Source organism: Meles meles, chromosome 17 (genome assembly GCF_922984935.1).
Source record: "Meles meles chromosome 17, mMelMel3.1 paternal haplotype, whole genome shotgun sequence".
NCBI lineage: Eukaryota > Metazoa > Chordata > Mammalia > Carnivora > Mustelidae > Meles > Meles meles.
Window position 1 is genome coordinate 11,520,915 of NC_060082.1, and position 13,996 is coordinate 11,534,910.

The window sequence follows — 13,996 nt, forward strand, 5'->3', positions numbered from 1 at the left end:
TGCTTTGTCACAAACCAGAACAAATACTTTCAGATTTATTGCACCCTTCTATTCGGAGACTTAAGTAATCATAGTTAATAATGCAGCCATTCCACAGCCTGAAGAAGAGCTTTATAATTTGGGGGGGTGGTGGGGAACCAAAGATTCCTGAGAGGCAGGTTATTTTCGAGAAGGATTTAAGGTTTTAGAGTTCTCAATGAGGCTTGAAATTCATCTTTTCCAGCTCACGTGGAGTTTCCTCTGAAGCTTGGCTGGGAGGTGTAAAGAGAGAAAAACCAGTAGGCTCACAGCTTCTCCTGAGCCCTCAGAGAATGGAGCAATTACTCATCAGTGGTCCTAATCCTCACCTTGTCTTTAAATATTTTTTTAGGGGCGCCTGGGTGGCTCAGTGGTTTAGGCCTCTGCTTTCGGCTCGGGTCATGATCTCAGGGTCCTGGGATTGAGCCCCACATCGGGCTCTCTGCTCGGTGGGGAGTCTGCTTCCCGCCCCCCCCCCCCCGCCTGCCTCTCTGCTTACTTGTGATCTCTCTCTCTGTGTGTCAAATAAATAAATAAAATTTTTTAAAAAATTTTTTTTAAATAAATAAATATATTTTTTAAACTGTCCATCGGCTCTCATACTCTTTACGTTGCTAACGCTGTATTTGGGGCCTCCTCCTTATTTGTTGATTCATTGAAAGGCACTAGTTGTTTTAAAAAAGAAGCAAATATTTTTACAAAACACTTGCTCATTCATTCCCCCCACACATACATGCACACACAGGCAAAGCTAAGCCCCAGGCATTCTCCCTCCTGGAGAATTAATTGAGGATTAGTTAATGATGTGGCCGGCAACTCGGCTGCTTGGATGTTAGTGGGGTAAGTTTGGTGTCTTCAGAGCTCCGCTGTCTTTCCCGACCCCTGCATCCAGAAGGGGGTACTGTGGTCCTCTGAGGGCAGCAGGGGCCTCTGTGTGTGTTCGCATGAGTGTAAGCCCATCATCCAAAATGTGTGCGTCCGTGGCTAACCATGATGTATTTCTGAGTTCCCTTTTTCAAAGAAAGCCAGGATTGTCACTCTACCCACCATGAAGGAGCATGCCCACATTAAAATGGGGTTAGGATTGTGAGAACTTCGTTTACAGAAAATCAGGGAAGACTTTAGAACAGCTGGGTTTTTATAAAAATGAGACTCCCTAAGCCCACCTTAGTCCCCCACCGGCATAGCTGGGGGTCAGATGCAGGAACAGCCCTCTACTCAAGGTTCCCATGGGAGTCACATCCACACTGGAACTTACGGACCCCGATCTGAAAGGTCCCTTCGTGACATCATCAGCAGATGTTTCAAAACAAGACTGTGGGATCAAACCAGTTTTCAGCTGAAGATACTACCACTCTTTGAGATAACTCTTGCTAACTGTTTCCTTAGGAGCCCACGACCCAAAGCCAGAAGCCTGGAGGTCTTAGTCTAGCCCAGGCAGGTGAGTTCCCCTCTTCAAACCTCACCGACGGGACTTAGGCAATTAGGGACAGGTGTGATGAGAACACTGCAGCAGCTTCCAAAAAGCTCGCACATCCATCCGAGCTCCCTGGAGTGCCAGCGATCAAACAGCGGGTGTGGGCAACAGTGATCTGAAGACTCCGTGACATGCTACAAACGTGAAGGCATAATGAGAATGTGAATGTGGTTTTAGAGCAAAGAAAAATCCTGTTTTACATCAAAATATCTATTATATTACTGATAAATTTAGCTTGAAGGATGTGGTTTAGAAATATAGAAGCAATGGAATTTCTCATGCAGAATCCCGGAGCTGAATTTACCCACCCAGCCCCGGACAGCACGACACAAAACTGTAGGCTTCGCTCACCAAGGGCAGGGTTTTTCTGCCCAGCTCACCACTCAGCTAAAGAGACCTGGGCTCCTGCAGCTCGAAGATGAGCAGAGCCCAAGAAGGCACAGAGCTCAGTGGCTGCCCCCAAATTTACCAGTCAGATCTCTCCTGAGAAGAAGAGTGTGGGGAGGCAAAGAGGGGCCAAGACCAATTACCATCCCTTCATGTGGGTACGTTAGGGATATGTGCCATCTCAATCCTGAAGCAGTTTATTACAGGGAAATTACTTACCATCTCTGCCCCAAAATTCCTCCAGTATTTTTGTTGTTGTTGTTCTCTGTTCCCCACTGTGTTTATCCATGATGCCTGTGGTCAGCCAGAAGTGGGACAGTATCCTCAACACCCCTAACACCAGCCACAGCTCCATGAGGGACCTTCTGGGACAGGCAGTGGGGATTTTTGCCCCAGAAGTTTCTGAGATGGGTCAGTACGGAACATTATGTTCTTCATGGCCTTTCTGTAGTCAAGACAGAAAATATAGATTCTCTTCTATTCCCTCAAATAGACTGAGATCTATTTCCAGCCTCATTGAGCAACATAACCTATTAGAAATTAGGCAATGATCCGATGATATCATAGAGGCACCCCAACAATAAAAGGCCAACTGTAAGATGTTCTACATCTGAACTTAACTCCTCGCAAAATATAGAACTACCAGGAACTCCAAAGCTCAAAATCCCCTTACAAGGGCGCTTGGATGCTTCGCACGTCCCAGCCCGCCCTTGCCCAGGCCCTGCTGCGCGTTTTCAGAAAGAGCTCTTGCGGAGGTGTCCAGAGCCGAGCTGACCGAAGTGAATTAAGAGGATTCTGTAATGATTCGATGGACTTTTAAAGAGTGAAGGGAGAGGGAGGCGGAGTCAAGGTGGCGGAGAAGTAGCAGGCTGAGACTACATCAGGTAGCAGGAGATCAGCTCGATAGCTTATCTAAACATTGCAAACACCTACAAATCCAACAGGAGATCGAAGAGAAGAAGAACAGCAATTCTAGAAACAGAAAATCAACCACTTTCTGAAAGGTAGGACTGGCGGAGAAGTGAATCTAAAACGACGGGAAGATAGACCGCGGGGGGAGGGGCCGGCTCCTGGCAAGCGGCGGAGGAACGGAGCACAAAATCAGGACTTTTAAAAGTCTGTTCCACTGAGGGACATTGCTCCAGAGGCTAAACCCGGGTGAAGCCCACGTGGGGTCAGCGTGGCCCCAGGTCCCGCAGGGTCACAGAAGGATCGGGGGTGTCAGAGTGTCGCAGAGCTCGCAGGTATTGGAACGGAGAAGCCGGCTACAGAGACAGAGCCGCGGACTGAACTCTCAGCTCGGGGTTACCTTGAACTGGTCGCGGGCTGGGTGAGCTCAGAGGGCGGCTAGAGGCTGGGGATACGGGACTGACTGGGTGCTATCCTCTGGGGGCGCACTGAGGAGTGGGGCGCCGGGCTCTCGGCTCCTCCGGGCCGGAGACTAGGAGGCCACCATTTTCATTCCCGTCCTCCGGAACTCTACGGAAAGCGTTCAGGGAACAGAAGCTCCCAAAAGCGAACCCGAGCGGATTACTTAGTCCGGCCCCCGGTAAGGGCGGTGCAATTCCGCCTTGGGCAAAGACACTTGAGAGTCACTACAACAGACCCGTCCCCCAGAAGATCAACAAAATATCCAGCAAGGACGAAGTTCATCTATCAAGGAAAGCAGGTTCAATTCCTAAGACAGCAGTGGAATTCCAGAGGAGGAGAAAGCAAAGCACGGAACTCATGGCTTTCTCCCCATGATTCTTTAGTCTTGCGGTTAATTCAATTTTTTTTCTTTTTTCAATTTTTTTTTCTTTCTTTTTTCTTCTTCTGCTAAATTTTCTAAAACTTTTACCCTTTTCTTTTTTAACGTTTTTTGACTAGTTTAGCTAAATATATATATTTTTTTCTTTATTTGTTTTATTTTTTAAATTTTTTTCTTTTTCTTTCTGAACCTCTTTTTATCCCCTTTCTCCCCCCCACAATTTGGGGTCTCTTCTGATTTGGTTACAGTACATTTTTCTGGGGTCTTTGTCACCCTTTTAGTATTTTTTTTAAAGATTTTATTTATTTATTTGACAGAGAGAGATCACAAGTAGGCAGAGAGGCAGGCAGAGAGAGTGAGAGGGAAGCAGGCTCCCTGCTGAGCAGAGAGCCCAATGCGGGACTCGATCCCAGGACCCTGAGATCATGACCTGAGCCGAAGGCAGCAGCCTAAACCACTGAGCCACCCAGGCGCCCCCCCTTTTAGTATTTTATTTGATCCTTCATATCCTCTTATCTGGACAAAATGACAAGGCAGAAAAAATCACCACAAACAAAAGAACAAAAGGCAGTACCGAAGGCTAGGGACCTAATCAACACAGACATTGGTAATATGTCAGATCAAGAGTTCAGAATGATGATTCTGAACATTCTAGCCGGGCTCGAAAAAGGCATGGAAGATATTAGAGAAACCCTCTCTGGAGATATAAAAGCCCTTTCTGGAGAAATTAAAGAACTGAAATCTAACCAAGTTGAAATCAAAAAAGCTATCAATGAGGTACAATCAAAAATGGAGGCTCTCACTGCTAGGATAAATGAGGCAGAAGAAAGAATTAGTGATATAGAAGACCAAATGACAGAGAATAAAGAAGCTGAACAAAAGAGGGACAAACAGCTACTGGATCACGAGGGGAGAATTCGAGAGATAAGTGACACCATAAGACGAAACAACATTAGAATAATTGGGATTCCAGAAGAAGAAGAAAGAGAGAGGGTAGCAGAAGGTCTATTGGAGAGAATTATTGGAGAGAATTTCCCTAATATGGCAAAGGGAACAAGCATCAAAATCCAGGAGATGCAGAGAACCCCCATCAAAGTCAACAAGAATAAGTCCACACCCCGTCACCTAATAGTCAAATTTACAAGTCTTAGTGACAAAGAGAAAATCCTGAAAGCAGCCCGAGAAAAGAAGTCTGTAACATACAATGGTAAAAATATTAGATTGGCAGCAGACTTATCCACAGAGACCTGGCAGGCCAGAAAGAGCTGGCATGATATATTCAGAGCACTAAATGAGAAAAACATGCAGCCAAGAATACTCTATCCAGCTAGGCTATCATTGAAAATAGAAGGAGAGATAAAAAGCTTCCAGGACAAACAAAAACTGAAAGAATTTGCAAACACCAAACCAGCTCTACAGGAAATATTGAAAGGGGTCCTCTAAGCAAAGAGAGACCCTAAAAGTAGTAGATCAGAAAGGTACAGAGACAATATACAGTAACAGTCACCTTACAGACTAATAATGGCACTAAATTCATATCTCTCAATAGTTACCCTGAATGTTAATGGGCTAAATGCCCTAATCAAGAGACACAGGGTATCAGAATGGATAAAAAAACAAAACCCATCTATATGTTGCCTACAAGAAACTCATTTTAGACGCGAAGACACCTCCAGATTTAAAGTGAGGGGGTGGAAAACAATTTACCATGCTAATGGGCATCAGAAGAAAGCTGGGGTGGCAATCCTTATATCAGATCAATTAGATTTTAAGCCAAAGACTATAATAAGAGATGAGGAAGGACACTATATCCTAATCAGAGGGTCTGTCCAACAAGAAGATCTAACCATTTTAAATATCTATGCCCCTAACGTGGGAGCAGCCAACTATATCAACCAATTAATAACAAAATCAAAGAAACACATCAATAATAATACAATAATAGTAGGGGACTTTAACACTCCCCTCACTGAAATGGACAGATCATCCAAGCAAAAGATCAACAAGGAAATAAAGGCCTTAAATGACACACTGGACCAGATGGACATCACAGATATATTCAGAACATTTCATCCCAAAGCAACAGAATACACATTCTTCTCTAGTGCACATGGAACATTCTCCGGAATAGATCACATCCTGGGTCACAAATCAGGTCTCAACTGGTATCAAAAGATTAGGATCATTCCCTGCATATTTTCAGACCACAGTGCTCTAAAGCTAGAAAGAAGAGGAAAGCTGGAAAGAACCCAAATACATGGAGACTAAACAGCATCCTTCTAAAGAATGAATGGGTCAACCAGTAAATTAAAGAAGAATTGAAAAAATTCATGGAAACAAATGATAATGAAAATACAATGGTTCAAAATCTGTGGGACACAGCAAAGGCAGTCCTGAGAGGAAAATATATAGCGGTACAAGCCTTTCTCAAGAAACAAGAAAGGTCTCAATTACACAACCTAACCCTACACCTAAAGGAGCTGGAGAAAGAACAAGAAAGAAACCCTAAACCCAGCAGGAGAAGAGAAATCATAAAGATCAGAGCAGAAATCAATGAAATAGAAACCAAAAAAACAATAGAAAAAATCAATGAAACTAGGAGATGGTTCTTTGAAAGAATCAATAAGATTGATAAACCCCTGGCCAGACTCATCAAAAAGAAAAGAGAAAGGACCCAAATAAATAAAATCATGAATGAAAGAGGAGAGATCACAACTAACACCAAAGAAATACAGACAATTATAAGAACATACTATGAGCAACTCTACGCCAACAAATTGGACAATCTGGAAGAAATGGATGCATTCCTAGAGACATATAAACCACCACAACTGAACCAGGAAGAAATAGAAAACCTGAACAGGCCCATAACCAGTAAGGAGATTGAAACAGTCATCAAAAATCTCCAAACAAACAAAAGCCCAGCGCCAGACAGCTTCCCAGGGCAATTTTACCAAACATTTAAAGAAGAACTCATTCCTATTCTCCTGAAACTGTTCCAAAAAATAGAAATGGAAGGAAAACTTCCAAACTCATTTTATGAGGCCAGCATCACCTTGATCCCAAAACCAGACAAGGATCCCACCATAAAAGAGAACTACAGACCAATATCCTTGATGAACACAGACGCAAAAATTCTCACCAAAATACTAGCCAATAGGATTCAACAGTACATTAAAAGGATTATTCACCACGATCAAGTGGGATTTATTCCAGGGCTGCAGGGTTGGTTCAACATCCGCAAATCAATCAATGTGATACAACACATTAATAAAAGAAAGAACAAGAACCATATGATACTCTCAATAGATGCTGAAAAAGCATTTGACAAAGTACAGCATCCCTTCCTGATCAAAACTCTTCAAAGTGTAGGGATAGAAGGCACATATCTCAATATTATCAAAGCCATCTATGAAAAACCCACCGCAAATATCATTCTCAATGGAGAAAAACTGAAAGCTTTTCCGCTAAGGTCAGGAACACGACAGGGATGTCCATTATCACCACTGCTATTCAACATAGTACTAGAAGTCCTAGCCTCAGCAATCAGACAACAAAAAGAAATTAAAGGCATCCAAATTGGCAAAGAAGAAGTCAAACTATCACTCTTCGCAGATGATATGATACTATATGTGGAAAACCCAAAAGACTCCACTCCAAAACTGCTAGAACTTGTACAGGAATTCAGTAAAGTGTCAGGATATAAAATCAATGCACAGAAATCAGTTGCATTTCTGTACACCAACAACAAGACTGAAGAAAGAGAAATTAAGGAGTCAGTCCCATTTACAATTGTACCCAAAACTATAAGATACCTAGGAATAAACCTAACCAAAGAGACTAAGAATCTATACACAGAAAATTATAAAGTACTCATGAAAGAAATTGAGGAAGACACCAAAAAATGGAAAAATGTTCCATGCTCCTGGATTGGAAGAATAAATATTGTGAAAATGTCTATGCTACCTAAAGCAATCTACACATTTAATGCAATCCCTATCAAAATACCATCCATTTTTTTCAAAGAAATGGAACAAATAATCCTCAAATTTATATGGAACCAGAAAAGACCTCGAATAGCCAAAGGAATATTGAAGAACAAAGCCAAAGTTGGTGGCATCACAATTCCGGACTTCAAGCTCTATTACAAAGCTGTCATCATCAAGACAGCATGGTACTGGCACAAAAACAGACACATGGATCAATGGAACAGAATAGAGAGCCCAGAAATAGACCCTCAACTCTATGGTCAACTAATCTTCGACAAAGCAGGAAAGAATGTCCAATGGAAAAAAGACAGCCTCTTCAATAAATGGTGCTGGGAAAATTGGACAGCCACATGCAGAAAAATGAAATTGGACCACTTCTTTACACCACACACGAAAATAGACTCAAAATGGATGAAGGACCTCAATGTGAGAAAGGAATCCATCAAAATCCTTGAGGAGAACACAGGCAGCAACCTTTCGACCTCAGCCACAGCAACATCTTCCTAGGAATATCGGCAAAGGCAAGGGAAGCAAGGGCAAAAATGAACTATTGGGATTTCATCAAGATCAAAAGCTTTTGCACAGCAAAGGAAACAGTTAACAAAACCAAAAGACAACTCACAGAATGGGAGAAGATATTTGCAAATGACATATCAGATAAAGGGCTAGTATACAAAATCCTAAGGAACTTAGCAAACTCAACACCCAAAGAACAAACAATCCAGTCAAGAAATGGGCAGAGGACATGAACAGACATTTCTGCAAAGAAGACATCCAGATGGCCAACAGACACATGAAAATGTGCTCCACATCACTCGGCATCAGGGAAATACAAATCAAAACCACAATGAGATATCACCTCACACCAGTCAGAATGGCTAAAATTAACAAGTCAGGAAATGACAGATGCTGGCGAGGATGCGGAGAAAGGGGAACCCTCCTACACTGTTGGTGGGAATGCAAGCTGGTGCAACCACTCTGGAAAACAGCATGGAGGTTCCTCAAAATGTTGAAAATAGAACTACCCTATGACCCAGCAATTGCACTACTGGGTATTTACCCTAAAGATACAAACGCAGTGATCCGAAGGGGCACGTGTACCCGAATGTTTATAGCAGCAATGTCTACAATAGCCAAACTATGGAAAGAACCTAGATGTCCATCAACAGATGAATGGATAAAGAAGATGTGGTATATATACACAATGGAATACTATGCAGCCATCAAAAGAAATGAAATCTTGCCATTTGCAATGACGTGGATGGAACTAGAGGGTGTCATGCTTAGTGAAATAAGTCAATCGGAGAAAGACAACTATCATATGATCTCCCTGATATGAGGACATGGAGATGCAACATGGGGGGTTAGGGGGATAGGAGAAGAATAAATGAAACAAGATGGGATTGGGAGGGAGACAAACCATAAATGACTCTTAATCTCACAAAACAAACTGGGGGTTGCTGGTTGGAGGTGGGGTTGGGAGAGGGGGAGGGGGTTATGGACATTGGGGAGGGTATTTGCTATCGTGAGTGCTGTGAAGTGTGTAAACCTGGCGATGCACAGACCTGTACCCCTGGGGATAAAAATACATTATATGTTTATTAAAAAAAAAAAATTGGAAGGGGAGGCGAACCATAAGAGACTATGGACTCTGAAAAACAACCTGAGGGTTTTGAAGGGGTGGGTGGGAGGTTGCGGGAACAGGTGGTGGGTAATAGGGAGGGTACGTATTGCATGGAGCACTGGGTGTTGTGCAAAAACAATGAATACTGTTACGCTGAAAAAAAATAAATAAATTTATTTTTAAAAAATCCCCTTACAAGTTAAGGTCCGGGGCGCCTGCGGTGGCTGATCCGATGAGCATCCAACTCTTGATTTCAGCTCACGTCGTGATCTCAGGGTCATGAGATCGAGCCCCGCTTCAGGCTCTGTTCTCGGTGGAGTGAGCCTGCTTGAGATTCTTTCTCTCCGTCTCCCTCTGTCCCTCTCCCCACTTGTGCTATCTCTCTCTAAAATAAATAAATTAAACGTTTAAAACAACAGCAACAACAACAAGTTAAGGTCCAAACAAGTTAAAACAAAAAATTAAAGTTTAAAGTTATCTCACCCACGATGAAGGTTAAGTTTAAAGTTATTACATTTCAATTTCTAATTCTCTTTAGTCTCAGCAAGAGGAGTTCCTGGTGTTCTGGGTGGGGGTGGGGTTCTCTCAAGGGCTAGAGTCCGGCTGTTTCCAGAAAAGAGGCCTTGGAGTTTGAATTAAGCCAATGCCAAGTCTCTGATGTGCCCCACTTTTGTTTTGTTTTGTTTTGTTTTGTTTTGTTTTTAAGATTTTATTTATTTATTTGACAGACAGAGATCACAAGTAGGCAGAGAGGCAGGCAGAGAGAGAGGAGGAAGCAGGCTCCCTGCTGAGCAGAGAGCCTGATGCGGGGCTCGATCCCAGGACGCTGAGATCATGACCTGAGCCGAAGGCAGAGGCTTTAACCCACTGAGCCACCCAGGCACCCTGTTTTGTTTTTTATTACTATTTTTTAATTGTGGTAAAGTACACATCACTTAAGATTTACTCTCTTAGCCACTGTGAAGTGTATAGTTCAGTGGTATTTTTTTTTAAGATTTTATTTATTCATTTGTCAGAGAGAGACAAGCAGGGGAAACAGTAGGCAGAGAGAGAGGGAGAGGCAGGCTTCCCACTGATCAAGGATCCCAGTACGGGGCTCGATCCCAGGATCCTGAGATCATGACCTAAACTAAAGGCAGACACTTAATCGACTGAGCCGCAGGCGTCCCTACAGTTCAGTGGAGTTAAATACATTCACACTACTGGGCAACCATCACCACCATCCATACCCAGAACTCTTTCCATCCTACGAAACTGAAATCTGTTCCCAGTAAACAGTAACTCCCATTCGTCCTCCCCTGATTCCCAGCAGCCATCATTGTACTGTTTGCTTCTGAGTCTGACTATGCACCATATCTCTTATGACTGGAGTCATACAGTATTGGTCCCTTTGCAACCTACATATTTCAATCAGCATCAAGTCCTCAAGCTTCATCCATGTTATAGCATGTGCCAGAATTCCCTTCCTTTTTAAGTCTGACAACATTCTATTCTCTACATATACAACATTTTCTTTATTCTGTTTATCTCTCATCAAACCCTTGGGTTGCTCCCCCCACCCCGCGTTGGCTAGAGTGAATGGTGCTGCTGTAACCCTGGGTGTATGTGCCTCACTCTCTAAATGAATCAAAAGGTTTCAGTCACAGAGGAGATTATCACAGAACTATCGCCACATCATCAAATTAAGAAAGTAAGTCAACCCCCAATCCCAGAGAGGGTATCCGGGCAAAATCATCACTCCAAAGCCCACTGGGTGATTCTAGAGAAGACAACAGCAGATGCGGAAGGGAAGGTTCCTCTTAGAAGATCCTTCTAAGGGAAGAATGGAAAATGGTTTTATTTGAAGTGCTCATCAGTCATTGCCAGGTGACCGTAAGCCACACAGATTTTCATCATGGGACCATGTCTGCCATATTCAGGGACGACCAGCTCCCCCTGGAAACGGTCTGCTCTGTCAGAAAGTGACATTTGAGACATTACTGCCTTAAACACATTTTCATGGTTCAGACTAAGCACACGATTAAAAAGGATTCTAAACAAGCATTTATTTTCTGCCTGAGAAGCTTAAAATGTGGACACCACCAGCAATGGCCAATGCTTCTGAGGGCTGCGTAACAGAGAAGAAGACGAGGTGTTCAACCCAGCCTGTACCCAGCATATAGACTGCAAAATGTCAGCCGCGCATCTGTTGAAAAGGGGCTCCTCCTACAGGAAGCAAGCTGGCGAGGCAGGGGGCACTCAGATAATTAAAACTACGAGGTAAAGCCTGGGGTTGAGCAACGCATTTGCTGAGTCTTGAAATCCTTATTTTGTTCCTTTGCAGAAGTACTGTGAGTGTAATGAAAAGAATACAGCTTTAAGAACTAAGCTTCACCCCACCAGGCATTAACGGAGTCCAGAAACTATGTGAACAATCTTTCTTGACATCCCCAGGACGTTTATATCTGTCCGACGAGAAACCAGAGGGGGAAACATGTTAATTTTCTCAGCCTTCTGATAGCACGTATACAGGATCTCTTAGCCCCACAAAAAGCTCCAAATATCCTCTAGAACTTCAACCGCCTTAAAATATAGACTTGCATTTATCTTGGCCACATTAACGAGATCTGTTTGACCAATACATTTATATTTATGATGACTAAGGGCAGATTATGGTTGTTAAAATTTGTCCTTGGGACATGAAAACACTCCTCTGTCATTAATACATTTTGTAATATAAACTATGATGTCAGGTCAACGTAAAGGGTAAAAACGTTCCTAAAGTATGCACACATCATTTTTTAAAGCAATTGAGCCTAATGGAATAACAAAGGTCATCATAACAAACCATTACAGCCTTGGTCTTGGCAACTCTGGCCACAGAAGAATCTCCAAGAAACGATCATCATTCCTCCAATGTTATGGCATCCAGACGACAGGGATGGCTTGCAAATGAGTCATACAGGCTCAGATCCGCGGTAGCTATGTGAGCGCGGGACAATCAATTATTCATGTGTTTACAAAGAGCTTTCCCAGTTGATGTTAACCAGAGCTGCTTGCAAAGAAGAGCTCTCCAGCTGTCCTCAGCCATCCCGGGCCTCCAGCTAACAAGCTGCTTTAATTGCTGGGCAAGTCATCTGGAAGGTGCCCCTCCCCTAGACCAAGTAAACACCATCCCTTCAAAACTTCACTAGGTGTAAAAATATTAATCGGTAATAATTATGACAATACTTTATTTACAATACTCCCAGCAAATCCCAAAGAGAGGGAGAGAAGTTAGCCTTGACTTACATCCCTCAGGGCTGCCCCAGGACTGGAGTCTGGACTACTGGAGATACAGATCAGGCTTGGTAGAGGGCATAGAGCAGGAAATGAAGGGAAGGAATCAGAGGCTGTGGGCTTCAGGAGGGAGGTAGGAGGAAGAGCAGTCTGGAATGTTCTGTGATGGGAAGGGAGCACGACGGAGGACCACCAAGAGTAGGTAGATTAGGTGGGTCAACAGCCAAACATGAGTGAGCTTGATGCGCTCATCAAAATCAGCCTTGGGAGAAGTTAGATGAGAAGATACTTCTCAGCCCCTTGTGTTACTACAGCCTGTCCAGGAAGACTAATAACAGGATTAGGGCAACTCCTCTTCCTGAGCTAGGCCGAAGAGGACGGGATCAGATGGCCCCACAGTCCCGTATCAGCTGTGTTTTGAGGGAGAACAGGATCATAGTCAAAGCGATTGCAGGGGCCTCTCCCTCCGAAGAAGGTGCAGTCAAAGCAAAGGGATACCTCAGGTGCCCTTCTATTATCCCAATTCCAAGAGCCTTTGTTGAATCCTTCAACGAGATTCTTGTCCTTGCTCGACACTGGGCGACTTCAGACCCTATCATAATTCACTTATCCATTTCTAAGAAAGTGGTAGAAGCAAACATTGTTTTTGCGGATAGATCATGGGATAAAGTGAGAATATAAGTATGGCCAGGGACAGCAGGATCCCTGGGGTAGTTCTTGATACAGTGGCGGCAGCTCTAGGTAACAAGTTGCAAGGGAAAGGGAAAGCTAGCAGGTGGGAAGACAGCGCCCCTCCCTGGTGCATCAAGCATCTTAGAGAACTCGCATGGTATTGTTGTGAGGCCAAGACTAGACTCTGCGTTCACCTCCTCAACCCTGATCCACCCCCTCCATCCATGAATGCAGATTTGGAAAATGAGTCCAAGGAAAAGGAATGCATCGCCCCAAGGCCCATACTAGAAGAGCTGGTCTAAGGTGTTCTCTCCATACCCCCTTTGACCTTTTATGCCTCAGTCCAGGGACGAGGGAGAAGGCAAGAGGAAGCAACCCAAAAGAGGCCTCCTTCATGTGGCTGGGGGCTCTTCTAACTTCCTCAGCCTTCTCATGAGGGCACCACTCCTTCTCATCGTGATTCCTTGCTCCTGGCTGGTGCTCCCTCGAGAGAGCTGGGGGTCAGAACAGGTTTCTCAGGAGGGGGTCAGGAGTTTGGAGGAGGATTGGAGGAGACAGAATTCTTTGATGATGGTCCCAAGACTCCAGTGAGTTGCTAGGCCTTTGAAGAAATCCTAAAGGGAGGCATGCAGGATTTCCCAGAGTTATTGGTCCATGGAATTCTTTCATACGAGCATCCCTCCAGGCAAAGTTCCAGAATTTCATGGGCCAACAATACCTAGGGAAGTGGGGGTGCCTGGGTGGCTCAGTGGGTTAAAGCCTCTGCCTTCGGCTCGGGCCATGATCCCAGGGTCCTGGGATCGAGCCCCGTATCAGGCTCT

The 13,996-nt window shown here is 43.9% G+C and overlaps 1 long non-coding RNA gene across 1 annotated transcript; it reads right to left on the bottom strand.

The window, feature by feature from the left end:
• Positions 1-531: 531 nt before the first annotated feature.
• On the bottom strand, positions 532-9,580 carry LOC123927422. The gene is made up of 3 exons (XR_006815460.1): positions 9,442-9,580; positions 2,102-2,327; positions 532-1,629 (listed from the first exon to the last, which is right to left on the bottom strand). It is a non-coding gene; the product is annotated as an uncharacterized LOC123927422 (long non-coding RNA).
• Between the last annotated feature and the right edge of the window lie 4,416 nt (positions 9,581-13,996).